The 18,890-nt window shown below is 35.6% G+C and overlaps 1 protein-coding gene across 1 annotated transcript in view; it reads right to left on the bottom strand.

Annotated features, from left to right (window-relative positions):
• The window catches only part of C6 (complement C6), an 89,047-nt gene extending 77,649 nt beyond the window's left edge, over positions 1–11,398 (bottom strand). Inside the window, exon 1 of the mRNA XM_026410245.2 lies at positions 11,323–11,398. The gene's annotated coding sequence lies outside the window, so the exon portion shown is untranslated. The remainder of the gene's footprint in view (positions 1–11,322) is intronic.
• Between the last annotated feature and the right edge of the window lie 7,492 nt (positions 11,399–18,890).

The raw sequence follows: 18,890 nt of genomic DNA, 5'->3' as shown, positions 1-18,890 counted from the left end.
AAGGTTTTTACAACATATTGAAGAGAATATTATTAAGGAAATAAATTTGAAAGAAATGAAATTGAAGATATTGTTGTTTCTTACCTCTCTATCTCAAACTTTTAACCATTTCTTCCCAGTAGAGAAATTTGAGACACTGAGGGAAAACAGTCGGTAAAAGATCTATTTGCTTTTTTTCAGGGGGGGGGAGCGGGCGGAGCTGGGGTTATGGCTCAGTGGTAGAGTGCTTGCCTAGTACGTGCAAAGCCCTGGGTTCAATCCTCAGCACCACATAAAAATAAAAAATAAAATAAAGGTATTGTGTGTAACTAAAAATAAATATTAAAAACGAAAGACCTATTTGCTTTTTGAAACCTTGAAGCAAAAATTGGGCTAAACAGTGTCTGGAGAAGAAAATGAATTACTGCAGCTTAGTTCTTCATATATACTGACAAACAATTATGAGACCTTAGGTTTTTTGTTTTATTTTGTTTTGTTTTTCCTGGTGGTGCTGGGGATTGAACCCAGAGCCTGTGGATGTTTGACAAGCACTCTACCAACCGAGATATATCCCCATTCCTGAGCATTTCAGAAGACATTCCTTTGCTAGGTAGAAGGAGTATCCTGCTATTACTACTATTCATGAGAACTAGTTAGTGTGAGCTGGAGTTTTCAATGTAACCCAGTTAAAATCAAAGGAAGAAATGGGCTGAATGGTGTGGTAGGTATGTAGATAGAGTTATCTTCTGTGCTCCTGACTGGAAGGAGCTTTTGAACAGGAAAACACACTCATCACATTAAATAAAATCTTACTTAGCTTTTGTTTTTGTATTATTTAATGTTATTTTGTAATATTTTCTATTTCATATAAATGTTAATGTGACATTGTATGTGACAACTTTTTATGTTTTACAGTTGCTATATTTAAATATTAATACAATCAAGTGATTCTATGTTCATAGAAAAAAGGAATTTTTGTTACTTGTAGGAAAATGGATTGAACTTGATACTATTAGATTAAGTGAAATAAGCCAAAATCAGAATGCCAAGAGTCATATGTTTTCTCTTATGTGAAAGCTGGAGAGGGAAAAGGAAAACAAAAATATGTGTGTGTTGGGGTGGGTGTCTCATGAAAATGGAAAGAAAATCAGTAGAGGAAAGGGACCTGAGGGTTAGAGTAGAAGGAAAGGGGAGATATTGGAGAATGATATTGGCCAAATTATATTGTTATACTGTGAATATTATGAATATGTAACAACAAATCCCACCATTATGTACAACTATAATGTACCAATAAAAATATGAAAAAATGCAAACAGTAATAAATGCTGGAGGGAATGCAAAGTAAAAGGAACAACTTTAGACTGTTGGTGGGATTGTAAATTAGTACAGTGACTATGGAAATCACTATAGAATTTCCTCAAAATACTAGGAATGGAACCACCATCCATGGAAGAATAGATTAAGAAATGTGGTATATATACACAATAGAATTTTACTTGGCTACAAAAAGAATAACATTATGTCATTTTCAGGAAAATGGATGGACCTTGAAGGCATTGTGTTAAGTGAAATAAACCATACTCAGAAAGTCAAGAGTCATATTTTTTCTCTTATATGTGGAAACTAGAGAAGAGAAAGGAAAATCAAGGTGTGTGTTGATGAATGAAGACAGGAGGACCAGTAGAGTGGAAGAATGATATCAGGAGTGGGGAGCCGGGGCGGGAATGGAGAAATACTAGGGAGTGATAGTGACCAAATTATATTGTTTTATTTTGTGCATATATAAATATGCAACAACAAATCCCATTATTATTTTTAAATATAGTGCATCAATAAAATATGGAAATAAAACCCAAAAGAGTAACATACAATAATTTCATGAGCCTGTATATTTAGCTTCTGTAGTTATTGAGGAACTATTGGCATGATTTTAAAGCCAATTTTATTTTTTTTAAAGAATTATGATTATTTGCAACAGTTCCATCTTACAATTTTGTTCTGTTCATGATATTATCAAAATTAACTTTCATTATTTGCATACTTCTAATAGTATGGACTGGGTAATATGGTAATATGCATTAATATATAATTAAACATTTTTAGATATTTCCTGTGAGTCTCCAAACTAAGTGATACTGTATTGTAAACCTTCCTGCCAAGTGGTATCAGTTGTAGCATAAATGGTGATAAATTCTTGTATACCAGTCACCAGGTCTGCATACACATAATCACTGTTTCCTCTTAAATACAATTCCAGAACACAGTCCATTCTTGACCAAAACAGCAGGTGGTGTACAACTGTATATATTTATTTTACATAATTTATAAAATAACAGAAAAATATAAAAATTTTACTTATTAAAAAAGGTGTTACAAATTTAATAGCAACTGTTAGTTATGCATTAAAAAAATGAGGGGTTTCCCAAATTATAGCAAACAAGGATTAAAAATATGTTTTGAGGAATGCCATTGGGATTTTGATCAGAATTGCATAAAATATGTATAAAATATGTTTTGATATTAAATAAGGCTATTTATTTGCAAAATATTTAGAAGTACAGCTTTAGTTACTTTGCTTCTTACAAATAAAATCCGATTTCTGACCATGGTATTTGAAACAGCAATTTTTACTAGTGTTTCCTATGTACCTTTACTGCTTTACTTTCTGTTATACATCTGCTTCTAATATAGTGCATGATTTATATTTAATTTTATTTACATTTAATACATTATTAGTTAAGTTTAAATATGTCTCCTCTTCCTTTTATCTTCCCTCACTGGAATGCAAACACCATGATGGTCTATCCTGTCCCTTTTGTTCATTTCAGCATTTAGAAGAATGAAAACAAACATAGCATATATTGAATACAAATATTTGCTGAATTCAGTAAGTCCAGGATAAATTTTAGAAATAGGTTGGACTCATGCAATTTGGGCCTATTCTTCTTGCCACTTCAGCATAATACTAGTCTAAAAATTTCTAGCAGACTGTGCTTATTTCATAGCCCTTAGGGTTGGACTTGTCTGTCCAGGAGTCACCTGTTGCTTCTGCAAGAGTGACAGCCTGCAGCGAGACTGGTTTATCACTAGTTTGTAGTGATCATGGATCAAAATGGAAAATTAGGTTTCTCAAGATTCAGATTTATTTTTAAAAGACATAATTCATTTAGTCTATTTTTATTTGATATTGGTTATTGTGTTTTGAAAATATAGAAATGTATGAAGAAAATTGACACATCTTACAATGCAACCAAATGGAAATCCATCTCTAGATTTGAAAATTATAAACAGAATAAAATGTGTGTGTGTGTGTGTGTGTGTGTGTGTGTGTGGTTGTGGAAATAAAGCCTGGGTTCTTGTATACCTGTCATCAGGTCTGCACACATATAATCACTGTTTCCTCTTCTTTATAGGATATATATATATATATATATATATATCCTATCTTCTCCTTTGAGATATGGAAATAAAACCAATATATATATCTCAAAGGAGAAGATAGGATATTTTATACCATATGGATGAGGTATTGGATTTAATCATTATCCTTTCTATGCACATTCAGTACACATGCTGCAGTATCTTGGTAATTATATCTTGGCATATATTTATTGTATGTCCATGGAACCAGCAAGTATATTGCTAGCAATAGAATGGTTCAGTCAAGAGATTTATAAATTTCAAATTATTAATACTGCCAAATTGCCCCTCAAGCGTCTTAGAGGCTGAGCTTCTGCTTGCATTTTAACAGGATTAGTTTATGTTTCTGAATTGTGATGAAAGGATACTTTGATAAAAATAAAATGGGGTTAATCATTTCATAGATCTTGGTATAAAACAAGACATCAAGGGTAGATAAGAAGTGTTTTGCCAATATGTGCAGAAATGAGAGCATTTCTTATTAATAAATCAGTACCCTTTTTGAAGTCTTCTACAAGCTGAGAGAAAAGTGATGGAATAAAAGTAACCAAATCGATTGGCATATGGCTGAATATGTCCTTCAATTTAAAATGGAATCCATACATATTTAAGTGTCCATTCTGTGCTGCTGGACAGTACATAGAAATAGAAACCATTATCACTGTCTGGGGAGGGTGGAGGGACCTAGATATTTAGATTTTTCCTGTGAGTCTCCTGGTCCCCTACTCCCTCCCTTCCCAGTACCATTCATGCTTTTTATCCAAGCTTTTTCATCCAACTCATAGATAAACTGCTACATCCCTAAGCTTTTTCAATAATAAAAATGAGAATCTCCTCTAAAGATCACTCTACTCACCTGATGATTGTGGTTTCCTAGTAAACAACTCACGTCCTGTTTTTTTCTCAGCATCCCAGAATGACTGGGGCAAGAATCACCAGAAAGAATATAGGTTGGGATGAGACTGAATGGTGTGAGTCCTAAATACCTAACCTGAGTTCCAGATTGAGTGGTTTTCTTTTTTTCTTATTTCTTTTTCTCACCGGCTTTTATCAGGGCCCTTGGGAGCTGAGGGTCCTAAACAATGTGAAGCTTCTCTGTCAAACATTAGACCCATTAGAGATATCCCGCCTTCACCACCACCCCCCATTGTTGAAATTAAATTCTTCTCACGCAGAAAAGTTTTCAGTAAGAAAACCTAAACTCAAATGCGAGTACCAGGGTTCTCAAGATGATGGATTAGCGTGAGGCAGCATTTCTCTTAACTCAGCTACCCAGAACTCAAACAGCAGGAATAACACATCTCCCCAAGGTCTAAAGATAAAATTCCTGATTCTGAAGGGTCTGTCTGCCTTAGCCTATCCAGAGACTGTTTTACTCATTAATAAGACACATATTAAATAACAAAAAACAAAAAACCCGAAAACCCTCTCCACTGGTTTGAGACCCAGGATCCATCCTGAGACTGCAGGGTGACAGAGCCTAAGGGAACTGGAAACCCAGATCCATGATTTTGCGCTTCACCCTATGAAAACAGATTAGATGCAGGAGAAAGCTGGGCTCTCCCCAGCTCCATGACCCCAGAGGCTCCTGGGGACTGAGGGACTAGTTACAGTGGGTAGAAGTCAGAAGGTTCGAAGAGGGTGTGAGGGCATTTTGCCTCCAGCTTGCCCAGCCAGCCTGTCCAGCACCCACCAGGTTCCTGGGGCCCATCTCGGGCCAGCACTTGGCCAGGACCCAGTACAGCCTGGTCCCCTACTCCCTCCCTTCCCAGTACAGCATCCACCACTCCCTGAGTCCAGTCCAGAACCCGATAGGTACCTCCAGCTCTCCAGAGTCCCCAGTCTCTCCTTGGCCCCTGACCAGGCCCATCACTTGCAGCTTTGTGGCCTGCCCACAGGTCACGGCACCCAGCCTTGATCCTCCCTGTTGCAGAACAGATGACAATAGCACCTGACTGCTGCAAAAGGAAGCTGAGAAACTTGAACTCCAATAGAAACAAACTTTTCAATTTTTCATCAAGATCTTTCTTTTCTCTTTTCTTTTTGCTCACATTTCTACTATTTTTGAAATCAACTATTTTTTGTTCATCAGTTATGTGCCACCTGATGTTTTGGTCAAGAACGGACTCTGTCCTGAAATTGTACTTAAGGTGGCCCAGTATGAATTTATCACCATTTGTGCTGTAACTGATACCACTTGGCAGGCAGCTTTACAATACAGTATCACTTAGTTTGGAGACTCACAGGAAATATCTAAAATGGGATGTCTGAATATTATATTTCAGTTTTGTTTTTCATTCTTTCATTTATACCTCTTTCTTTCTATTTTTAAACTTTAATTTTTTATTTTATATATATTTCTCTCATGTATCTGTTTCCCTTGATTCTCTCTTTTCCTGCTAAAAATCAACCTCAATTATTCCCTCTTTCACTCTTACAATTTTTTACTTCTATCCTCTCTCTTCCTTCCTCATAAACATCCCATCCTTCACCACTCCTGTTCTTTCTTTGTCCACCATCTGAAATTGTAAACCCTTTTGCAAACTCACTGCTTTTATCATAGACAATAACTAAGCACATCGTTTCTGTGTATTGGGACAATACTGTAGGTGTCATAGGAGGGGCTATTTGGTTTATGGCTATATATAGCATGAAAAAACAAGGGAACAAATCGTCCCAAACCAACCAAGATGCACCAACAATAGAGACCAATGACACCACAGTGGAAAAAAATGTCAGAGAAGGAGTTTAGAATGTACACACTTGAATTGCTCTGTGAAGTAAGGACTGAAATTGGAGAGAAAATTCAGGAGGTAAAAGAATACTTCAGTGAAGAGATAGAGATTCTGAAAAGAAACCAAACAGGCAAAGACATCCATAGACCCAAGTTAAAGATGGGAAAAAAACCATATCACTCACATGGATTGACTAAACAAGCAATACCATAAACACTTTATCTTAATATCAGATATAATGGACTTTAAGCCAAAGTTACTCATAAGGACATTCCAAACTGCTTAAGGGATTATATATCAGTAAGACATAACAATCATACATATTTATGCCCCAAACAATGGAGCATATACATACATCAAACAAATCCTTCTCAATTTCAAGAACCAAAAAGACCACAGTACAATAATCCTGGGTGACATTAATACACTTCTGTCACTACTGGATAGATCCTCCAAATAAAAACCACACACAAAAAAACCCTACAGAACTAAATAATACAATAAATAATTTAGACTTAAGAGACATTTATAGATTATTTCATCCATCAACACATGAATACACTTTCTTCTCAGCAGCACATGAATCCTCTAAGATAGACCATATCTTATGCCACAAAACAAATTCTTAGTGAGAGAGAGAGAGAGAGAGAGAGAGAGAATACTCTTCATACTATCAGATCATAGTGGAATGAAATTAGATATCAATGATAAAATTTTAAAAATAGAAGCTATTTTAAAGCCTGGAGATTAAATAATATGCTATTAAATAACAAATGGATAGCAGAAGAAATCAGGGATGGAATAAAAAATACTTAGAGGTAAATGAGAATAGTGATACAATATATCAAAATCTCTGAGATACTGTGAAGGTAGTGCTAAGAGGAAAATTTATTGCATTAAGCTCATCCATTAAAATAATAGAAAGTCAATAAATAAATGACCTAACATTACATCTCAAAGCCCTAGAGAAAAAACAAATCAACACCAAAAGCAATAGAAGACAGGGAATAATTAAATACAGAGCTGAAATCAATGAAATTATAACAACAACAACAACAACAAACAACTCTGAATATTGACAAAAGTTGGTTCTTTGAAAAGATAAATAAAATTGATAAACTCTTAGCCATGCTAATGAAGAGAAAGAGAAAAATTCAAATTACTAAAATTCATGCTGAAAAATGAAATATGAAAACAGACACTACTGAAATAAGAAGATAATCAGAAATTATTTTGAAAGTCTATACTCCAATAAAAAAGAAAATCTTGTAACATCAACAAATTTCTTGAGACATATGACATACTCAAACTGAATCAGTAGGTCATACACCCTTTAAACAGATCAATTTCAAACAATGAAATAAAAGATGCCATCAAAAGCCTACTAATTAAGAAAAGCTCAGGACCAGACAGATTCTTAGCTTAGTTTTACAAGACCTTCAAAGAAGAATTAACACCAGTATTCCTCAAATTATTTCATTAAATAGAAAAAGAGGAAACTATTCAACTCACTCTATGAACCTAGTGATATCACCCTGATAACAAAACCAGATACCAAAACCAGGTAAGGACACATAAAGGAAAGAAAACTTTAGACCAATATCCCTGATGAACATAGATGCAAAAATTCTCAATAAAATTATGGCAAATTGCATTAAAAACATATCAAAAAATTCAAATGGGGTTAATCCCAGGGATGGAAGGTTGGTTCAACCTATGGAAATCAATAAATGTAATACATCACATCAGTAGACTCAAAGACAAGAATCAGACGATCATAACGATAAATGCAGAAAAAACATTTGACAAAATATAACACACCTTTGTTCTCAAAACACTAGAAAAACTAGGGATAGTAGAAGCATACCTCAACATTTTAAAAGCTACATATGCTAAACCCAAGGCCAACATCATTCTAAATGGAGAAAAATTGAAAGCATTTCCTCTAAGAACTGGAACAAGACAAGGATGACCTCTTTCACTACTTTTATTCAACATTGTCCTTGAAAGTCTGGCCAGAGCAATTACACAGAAGAAAGGAATTAAAGGGGTATGAATAGGAAACGAAGAACTCAAACTATCACTATCCACTATCGACCAATGACATGATTCCATATTTAGAATATTCAAAAAAATACACCAAAACACTTCTAGAACTAATACATGAATTCAGCAAAGTAGCAGGATATAAAATCAACACTTATAAATCAAATGCACTTCTATATATCAGTGATGAGTGCACTGCAAAAGAAATTAGGAAAACCATTCCATTCACAATAGCCTAAAAAATATTTGGTAATCTAACAAAGGAGGTGAAAGTCCTCTACAAAAAAAATTACAGAACACTAAATAGAGAAATTGAAGAAGATGTTCAAAGACAGAAAGATCTCTCATGATCTCAGATAAGCAGAATTAACATTCTCCAAACTACCAAAAGCATTATACAGATTTAATGTAATCCCTATTAAAATCCCAATGACTCTTCCTAAAACAAGAAAAAGCAATCACAAAATTCAGTTGGAAATATAATAGACCCAGAATAGCCAAAGCAATACTTAGCAAGAAGAGTGAAGCAGGAGGCATCACAATACTAGACCTTAAACTATAGTATAGAGCCAAAGTAACAAAAGTGGTAAGGTATTGGCATCAAAACAGACACATAGACCAATGGTACAGAATAGAAGACAGAGACAAACCCACATATATATAGTTATCTCATACTAGACATAGGTATCAAAAACATACATTGGAGAAAAGATATCCTCTTCAATAAATGGTGCTGGGAAAATTGAAAATCCATATGTAGCAAAATAAAATTAAACCCCTTTCTCTCACCCTGCACAAAAGTCAACTTGAAGTGGATCAAGGACTTAGACACTAAAACAAGAGATCCTGTGCCTAATATGGGAGAAAATATTTACCACATGCACCTCAGATAGGGTATACAAAGAACCAAAAAAATAATAATAAACCTTAACACCCCCAAATAAATAAATAACCAACCCAATCAATAAATAGACTAAGGACCTGAATAGATACTTCACAGAAGAAATACAATTGATAAACAAACATATGGAAAAAATGTTCCATATCTCTAGAAATTAGAGAAATGCAAATCAAAACTACACTGAGATTTCATCTCACTCCAGTCAGAATGGCAATTATCAAGAACATAAGCAACAATTAATGTTGGCGAGGATATGGGGGAAAAGGTACACTCATACATTGCTGGTGGGACTGCAAATTGGTGCACCACTATGGAAAGAGGTATAGAGATTCCTCAGAAAACTTGGAATGAAACCACCATTTGAGCCAGTTATCCCACTCATCAGCATATATCCAAAGGACTCACAATCAGCATACTACAGTGATGCAGCCGCATCAATGCTTATAGCAGCACAATTCACAATAGCTAAACTGTGGAACCAACCTAGGTGCCCTTCAACAGATGAAAAGATAAAAGAAAATGTGGTATATATACACAATAGAATACTACTCAACCTTAAGGAAGAATGAAATTATGGCATTTTTGGTAAATGGATGGAGCTGGAGAATATCCTGCTAAGCAAAATAAGCTAAAACCAAAAATCCAAAGGCTGAATGTTGTCTCTGATATGTGGCTCCTAATTCACAATAAGGTTGGGCATGGCTAGGGAAGAATAATGTTTGGATTAGACAGAGGGGGGAGTGAAGGGAGGCCAAGGGGTATGGAGGTAGGAAGGAATGTAGAATAAATTGGACATTATTACCCTATGTGCATATATGATTACATTACATGTGTTACTCTATATCATGTACAAGCAGAAGAATGAGAAGTTATACTCTATTTATGTATGATGTGTCAAAATGCATTCTACGGTCATGTATAACTAATTAGAATTTTAAAAAAGAATATATTCATTAAAAAAAAGAAAATCTAAACTCATGTTTGTTGTTGTTGTTGCTTATGTGTGGTCAGCATGGAAATGATGGCAGGAGTGGAACTGGAAGAAATGATCAGTTCTCAGTTTTCAGCAGATATTATCTGTTTTAATTTATAAAAGCTTGAAGGTATAGGTGGATTTTATTTCAATTATCATCAAAAACTGCAAGAACAGAACCTATGTAAGATATTTTGATCTCTTCTTTAGTTATAAGTATTCTGAGGCAACTTGGAAAACATTATAAATTAAGATGGTAACATTAAAACTTGCTTGATGAGGTGAAAAAGAAGAGCTGCTTATAGTTTTTCATTTAAAAAAACTTTGCAGTTATGGATAAACATTGTTTTGTGTCTGGAAAATTTGTATTCAAATAAAAGCTTTTTTTGTTTAAACAGCTCACCACATGTTCCTTATTTACTAATTTCTAATATCTCTAGATATTTTGGAGGTAGCTAGTGTTCATGCTGGCATTTTACCCACTTGTTTACAATTGTCATACAACAGGAATCCGATGTTAAGTGACTGGAGAGAGAGTTAGGAATCATCTTCTGCTTCAGGGCTGTGGGAGAAGAGCAGCAATTCTGCAGTCTTCCTCATTTCTGTTGTCCCCTCCTGAACTCTCTAAAATTCAGTTATCTCATTCAACCATGAAACTGGCTTTGTGAGCAGTAGAGAATCCTAGTCCAGAAGAAGGTCCTCCTTATTCTAGCCTGTTAGCTTCCAGTGTCCTTGACTCACATGAGCCTTACGTCCACAAGGCAGTTCAGCACATCTAACCTGACACATTTCAAAGGATGCTTTGGTTTATTCCCAATTGTGGGTTATTCCTGTCCATCTTCTTGTAAACTTTTCAAATCTCTCATTTCCTATTTTTATTTTTGTACATGCCCCAGAGGCTCAAAAAATTATATTTACCATTGCTAGAGTAGGCTAGGGAGTCTAGGCACACGATTGACCTTGGTTAAAGAATGTGTTTGCTTCACTTTTAGCTGTAGTTTAACTCACAGAGAAACTCGATCTCAAATGTCCTCTGAGAGGACATTTAAAAAAAATGAACATTTGGTGTTTTTTTTTTTGTTGTTGTTGTTTTGTTTTAGATTTAAACAAAGGAATTTCTTGGTTTGAAAGAAAGACAAATAATTTCTTGGTTTGAAAGAAAGTACATCTAAGTGATGTACTTTCATACATGGAAGAGTTTGTTAGAATCGTGATCTGTGATTTTGAAATATTAAGATTAAAAATGAAATAATCAGGTCACTCACCTTTAAATAGAGTTTGTGAGGTCCAGGGTCTTAATCTGCAAATGATTGAGGAAATAATAGGTATGCACAGTGAAGCGGGTTTCTATGATAATCCAAACAAGGTTCCTTTCCCTATTGCTAGCTAATACAAAGTAGCACTGTGTATCCCAGAGACCTAACGATAACCCAGGGCATTGCCAAAATAAACATTATGTTGAAACTTGGACTTTGTAAATGAGTATTCCAGTCAGGACTTAACCCTGAAACCCTAAGCATGATATATCATACAGGGTCCTGGATATTCACATTCAAGATTATTGCAAAAACTTGCTACCACAGAAAAAAAGAAATCTTTGAAACTATTTTTAAAAACCTTACAGAATAATTGCTTTTCATTCCTTTCACCAATAGACATGTGACCATTTAATTAACACATGTATTGTTTTTTATTATAGCATACTTATTGAGATTTAACATTTATTATTTGTAAACAATATGATTGCTTATGAAGAAAATTCACAAGAACTGAAAGACAAGCCTTAGAATTAATAAATGAATTTAGTTAGATTGCTGGATACAAGTTCATTAGAAAACATGTTTCTATACACCCACAGAAACAAATATGAAATATAATTTCCACTAGAGAGATGCAAAGTCAGCGGCCAGTAGAATGAGTCTAAATGGGGCTGCTGATTAACCTGAGCCATGGGAAGGACTGAGAAATGAGATAGTGGTACACCACTGCACAGGAAAAGCACAGGCAGAAAGAATGGAAAATGGTATGGCAAAGTTTTTGACAGGGAGTACAAATGTCTGATCCAAATACTAGAACTGACCAGGAATCAACTGTGAATATTGCATCTTTTCAATGATGTATTTGGTTTCCCCATCTTGGGTACCAAGAATAGTTAAATAATATATCCCATTCATGAGGCCTTTTCTAGAGCAGGGGTTTGTAAACTATAAATCAGTGAGTCAAATCTAGCCTGCTGCCTGTTTTCGTAAATAATGTTATATTGGATTAAAATCTCACAATTAGTTATAGCCTATCTGCTTTTGGACAACAACAGAGTGGAATAGTGGCAACAGATACTGTATTTAGCCTGCAAGGCCTGAAATATTTACTAGCTGGTCCTATACAGAAAACGTTATTCTGGTCTGATAAATACAACCACGGTGTCCAGTTGGCTTTGGGAAGTAGGAGTTGTTTTATTTAGGACTAAAGAGTGGGCTTCAGGGCTAGGAATCAAATACTTGTATGCAACTGTGCTGAGTTCTGCCCCTGGGTGTGCAAAGAATATAAATGCTCTCTAAACAACGTTTGAATATGTGCTGCTGAGAAACAAGCACGCCATGAAGTTTTCCAGCTGAGCTGTTTCAGCAACCACAGGGCTTCTGTAGTGTTGGCTGGTGACATGGAATACTCTTTCAAACAAAATACCCTATAGTTTCATAACATGGAAATTTGCTGGTGACCAGCCAGTGGAAAACGGCTATCATTGTAAAGGAGCAAAAGAGTGCAGAAGGATATTAGGGCCAGGACAGGGAAAGTTAAGATGGAGCAATTATCATTTTTCCAGAAGGAGAATATGGAGTCTGTTCCAAGCCAGTATTCCTCTTCTAATGATGATAGAATCACATCCAAATGATATTTTCTGCCAAGAAAATAACACTAAATATAAGATAATAAACAGTGGAACCTTCTGACTATCTGAAGGCCTTTTCACATGCTAAGTATTTGTATGTCAACTGTTCATTACAGCAAAAAATACTATCAATTCTCATTAGAACCAAGGCTAATGACCCCATTTATTTCATAAACCCACAGAGTGTACTTTGTCAGTTGATAAGTGAATAGATAAAGTGAAATGGAAAATTTAAACCATTTCACTTCTGGCAGTATATATACACACTGTGCATGCTGTCAAATATGGAGGAAATAGAATCTGCTTTGGACCTCAGGCTACCATGCTCTTTTTTCTTTATTATTAAAATTATTAGAGATGTACTCTAAATAGAATAAATAAACTGCACTTAACGTCTTGCTATCTACTCTTCACTCAGTTCACTTTTTGCAATATGGGTTAAAAGTATAAGCAGCCTACATGAACTCTCTTAATTATCACCATTGACTCCCTAAATGCTTAACTGAATGACATCTTCTCAATTCACTACTGGCTTCCTAGAAACTATATAAGGCTTGCAGTTGTCTGCACACTGAGAAAACTCCTCTTTGGCTTCCATCTATGATTCTTTCCTTACACCCATGTGGGATTCTAACTTCAGTCTCTTTTCTTTTTTTTTTTTTTTTTTTTTTTTTTTTTTTTTTATTTTATTTTTTTTTATTGGTCGTTCATAACACTACATGGTTCTTAATACATCATATTACACGGTTTGATTCAAGTGGATTATGAACTCCCGCCTTTACCCCATATACAGATTGCTGTATCACACCAGTTTCCCTTCCATTAATTGACATATTGCCTTTCTAGTGTCTGATGTATTCTGCTGTCTGTCCTATTCTCTACTGTCCCCCCTCCCCTCCCCTCCCCTCCCCTTTTCTCTCTCTACCCCTTCTACTGTACATCCTTTCTTCCATTTGTATTATCTTGTCTTACCCCTCCTTTCCTCTTATATGACATTTTGTATAACCCTGAGGATCGCCTTCCATTTCCATGCAATTTCCCTTCTCACTCCCTTTCCCTCCCACCTCTTATCCCTGTTTAATGTAAATCTTCTTCTCAAGCTCTTCGTCCCTACCCTGTCCTTGTTTACTCCCCTTATATCAAAGGAGTCATTTGGTATTTGTTTTTTAAAGATTGACTAGCTTCACTTAGCATAATCTGCTCTAATGCCATCCATTTCCCTCCAAACTCTATGATTTTGTCATTTTTTAATGCAGAATAATACTCCATAGTATATAAATGCCACATTTTTTTTATCCATTCATCTATTGAAGGGCATCTAGGCTGGTTCCACAGTCTTGCTATCGTGAATTGAGCTGCTATGAACATCGATGTAGCAGTGTCCCTGTAGCATGCTCTTGTTAGGGCTTTAGGGAATAGACCGAGAAGGGGAATAGCTGGGTCGAATGGCGGTTCCATTCCCAGCTTTCCGAGAAATCTCCATACTGCTTTCCAAATTGGCTGCACCAATTTGCAGTCCCACCAGCAATGAACAAGAGTGCCCTTTTCCCCGCATCCTCTCCAGCACTTACTGTTGTTTGACTTCCTAATGGCTGCCAGTCTTACTGGAGTGAGATGGTATCTTAGGGTGGTTTTGATTTGCATTTCTCTGACTGCTAGTGATGGTGAGCATTTTTTCATGTACTTGTTGATTGATTGTATGTCCTCCTCTGAGAAGTGTCTGTTCAGGTCCTTGGCCCATTTATTGATTGGGTTATTTGTTATCTTATTGTCTAATTTTTTGAGTTCTTTGTATATTCTGGTAATTAGGGCTCTATCTGAAGTGTGTGGAGTAAAGATTTGTTCCCAGGATGTAGGCTCCCTGTTTATCTCTCTTATTGTTTCTTTTGCTGAGAAAAAACTTTTTAGTTTGAGTAAGTCCCATTTGTTGATTCTGTTTGTTAACTCTAGCGCTATGGGTGTCCTATTGAGGAATTTGGAGCCCGATCCCACAGCGTGCAGATCATAACCGACTTTTTCTTCTATCAGATGCCATGTCTCTGGTTTAATATCAAGCTCCTTGATCCATTTTGAGTTAACTTTTGTGCATGGCGAGAGATAGGGATTCAGATTCATTTTGGTGCAAATGCATTTCCAGTTTTCCCAGCACCATTTGTTGAAGATGCTATCCTTCCTCCATTGCATGCTTTTAGCCCCTTTATCAAAAATAAGATAGTTGTAGTTTTGTGGATTGGTTACTGTGTCCTCTATTCTGTACCATTGGTCCACCCGCCTGTTTTGGTACCAGTACCATGCTGTTTTAGTTACTATTGCTCTGTAGTATAGTTTGAAGTCTGGTATCGCTATACCGCCTGATTCACACTTCCTGCTTAGTATTGTTTTTGCTATTCTGGGTCTTTTATTATTCCATATGAATTTCCTGATTCTTTTATCGATTTCTACAAGATATGCTGTTGGGATTTTGATTGGCATTGCATTGAACTTATATAGGACTTTTGGTAATATCGCCATTTTGATGATGTTGGTTCTGCCTATCCATGAGCAGGGTATATTTTTCCATCTTCTAAGGTCTTCTTCTATGTCTTTCTTTAGGGTTCTGTAATTTTCATTGTATAAATCTTTTACCTCTTTTGTTAGGCTGATTCCCAAGTATTTTATTTTTTGGGGGGATATTGTGAATGGAGTAGTTGTCCTCATTTCCGTTTCAGAGGATTTGTCGCTGATATACAGGAATGCCTTTGATTTATGCGTGTTGATCTTATATCCTGCCACTTTGCTGAATTCATTTATTAGCTCTAATAGCTTCTTTGTAGACCCTTTTGGGTCTGCTAGGTATAGAATCATATCATCTGCAAATAGTGATAATTTAAGTTCTTCTTTTCCTATTTTTATGCCTTTAATTTCTTTCGTCTGCCTAATTGCTCTGGCCAGTGTCTCGAGGACTATGTTGAACAGAAGTGGTGAGAGAGGGCATCCCTGTCTTGTACCAGATCTTAGAGGGAATGCCTTCAATTTTTCTCCATTCAGAATGATGCTGGCCTGTGGCTTATCATAGATTGCTTTTACAATGTTGAGGTATGATCCAGTTATCCCTAATTTTTCCAGAGTTTTGAACATAAAGGGATGCTGTACTTTGTCGAATGCTTTTTCTGCATCTATCGAGATGATCATATGGTTCTTAATTTTAAGTCTATTGATGTGGTGGATAACATTTATTGATTTCCGTATATTGAACCAACCTTGCATACCAGGGATGAATCCTACTTGATCATGGTGTATAATTTTTTTGATATGTATTTGAATCCGATTCGCCAGAATTTTATTGAGGATTTTTGCATCAAGGTTCATTAGAGATATTGGTCTGTAGTTTTCTTTCTTTGAAGTATCTTTGTCTGGTTTCGGAATCAGGGTGATGTTGGCCTCGTAGAATGAATTTGGAAGTTCTCCCTCTTTTTCTATTTCCTGAAATAGCTTGAAAAGTATTGGTGTTAGTTCCTCTTTAAAGGTTTTGTAAAACTCTGCTGTATACCCATCCGGTCCTGGGCTTTTCTTAGTTGGTAGTCTTTTGATGGTTTCTTCTATTTCCTCTATTGTTATTGGTCTGTTTAGGTTGTCTATATCCTCCTGGCTCAGTCTGGGCAGATCATAAGACTCAAGGAATTTATCTATGCCTTCACTATCTTCTATTTTATTGGAGTATAAGGATTCAAAGTAATTTCTGATTATCTTCTGTATTTCTGAAGTGTCTGTTGTGATATTGCCTTTTTCATCCCGTATGCTAGTAATTTGGGTTCTCTCTCTTCTTCTCTTCGTTAGTATGGCTAAGGGTCTGTCAATTTTATTTATTTTTTCAAAGAACCAGCTTTTAGTTTTGTCAATTTTTTCAATAGTTTCTTTTGTTTCAATTTCATTAATTTCAGCTCTGATTTTAATTATTTCTTGCCTTCTACTTCTTTTGCTGTTGTTTTGCTCTTCTTTTTCTAGGATTTTGAGATGAAGTATGAGATCATTTATTTGTTGGTTTTTTCTTTTTTTGAGGAATGAACTCCAAGCAATGAATTTTCCTCTTAGAACTGCTTTCAATGTGTCCCATAGATTCCGATATGTTGTGTCTGTGTTTTCATTTAACTCTAGGAATTTTTTAATTTCCTCCTTGATGTCTTCTAAAACCCATTGATCACTCAGCAACCTGTTGTTCATTCTCCAGGTGATGCTTGATTTTTCCTTTCTTCTTTTATCATTGATTTTCAGTTTCATTCCATTATGATCAGATAAGATGCATGGTATTATCTCTACCCCTTTGTATTGTCTAAGAGTTGCCCTGTGACATAGTATATGGTCTATTTTTGAGAAGGTTCCATGTGCTGCTGAGAAAAAAGTGTAGCTACTTGAAGTTGGGTGGTATAGTCTATATATGTCAATTAAGTCTAGGTTGTTAATTATGTTATTGAGTTCTATAGTTTCCTTATTTAACTTTTGTTTGGAAGATCTGTCCAGTGGTGAGAGAGGTGTGTTGAAGTCTCCCATGATTATTGTATGGTGGTCTATTAGACTCTTGAACTTGAGAAGAGTTTGCTTGATGAACACGGCTGCACCATTATTTGGGGCATATATATTTATGATTGTTATGTCTTGTTGGTGTATGGTTCCCTTGAGCAGTATGAAGTGTCCTTCTTTATCCCTTTTGATTGTCTTTGGCTTGAAATCTATTTTATTAGATATGAGTATGGACACTCCTGCTTGTTTCCGCGGTCCATATGAGTGATATGCTTTTTCCCAACCTTTCACCTTCAGTCTATGTATATCTTTTCCTATCAAATGCGTCTCCTGTAGACAGCATATTGTTGGGTCTTGTTTTGTGATCCATTCTACTAGCCTGTGTCTCTTAATTGGTGAGTTTAAGCCATTAACATTTAGGGTTATTATTGAGATGTGGTTTGTTCTTCTATCCATAATTGTTTATTGATGTTACTAAACCTGATTTGTTATCCTCTTTGACTACTTTCCCCCCTTTACTGTCCTACCTCCCATTGTTGGTTATCAATGTTAGTTTCCATTTCCTCTTCCTGTAATGTTTTGCCAAGGATTTTTTGAAGAGATGGTTTTCTAGCTGCGAATTCTTTTAACTTTTGTTTATCGTGGAAGGTTTTAATTTCATCTTCTAACCTGAAGCTTAATTTCGCCGGATACATGATTCTTGGTTGGAGCCCATTGTCTTTCAGTGTTTGAAATATGTTATTCCAGGATCTTCTAGCTTTCAGAGTCTGTGTTGAGAGATCAGCTGTTATCCTGATTGGTTTACCCCTAAATGTAATCTGCTTTCTTTCTCTTGCAGCTTTTAAAATTCTCTCCTTATTCTGTATGTTGGACATCTTCATTATAATGTGTCTAGGTGTGGATCTCTTATGATTTTGCACATTCGGCGTCCTGTAGGCTTCTAGGATTTGGGATTCTGTCTCAATCTTCAATTCTGGGAAGTTTTCTCGTATTATTTCACTGAATAGACTGTTTATTCCTTTGGCATGGAGCTCTGTGCCTTCCTGTATCCCAATGACTCTTAAGTTTGGTCTTTTGATATTGTCCCATAATTCTTGGATGTTCTGCTCATGGTTTCTTAGCAGACTTGCTGAGCTGTCTATGTTCTTTTCCAGCTGAAATACTTTGTCTTCATTGTCTGATGTTCTCTCTTCTAAGTGATCTACTCTGCTGGTAGTATTCTCAATTGAGTTTTTAAGTTGGTTTATTGTTTCCTGCATTTCTAGAATTTCTATTTGTTTGTTTTTTATTACTTCTATCTCCCTGTGAAATTGATCTTTTACTTCCTGGATTTGTTTGTCAATGTGATCTTTCATTGTCTGATTTTGCTGTCTCATGTCTTCCTTGAGACTCCAGATCATCTGAAGCATATATATCCTGAACTCTTTATCTGATATTCCATCTGTT

This window comes from Urocitellus parryii, chromosome 1 (assembly GCF_045843805.1).
Source record: "Urocitellus parryii isolate mUroPar1 chromosome 1, mUroPar1.hap1, whole genome shotgun sequence".
Classification (NCBI taxonomy): Eukaryota; Metazoa; Chordata; class Mammalia; order Rodentia; family Sciuridae; genus Urocitellus; species Urocitellus parryii.
Note: the sequence above shows the minus strand (reverse complement) of the source record. Positions and strands in the feature narration are given on the sequence as shown.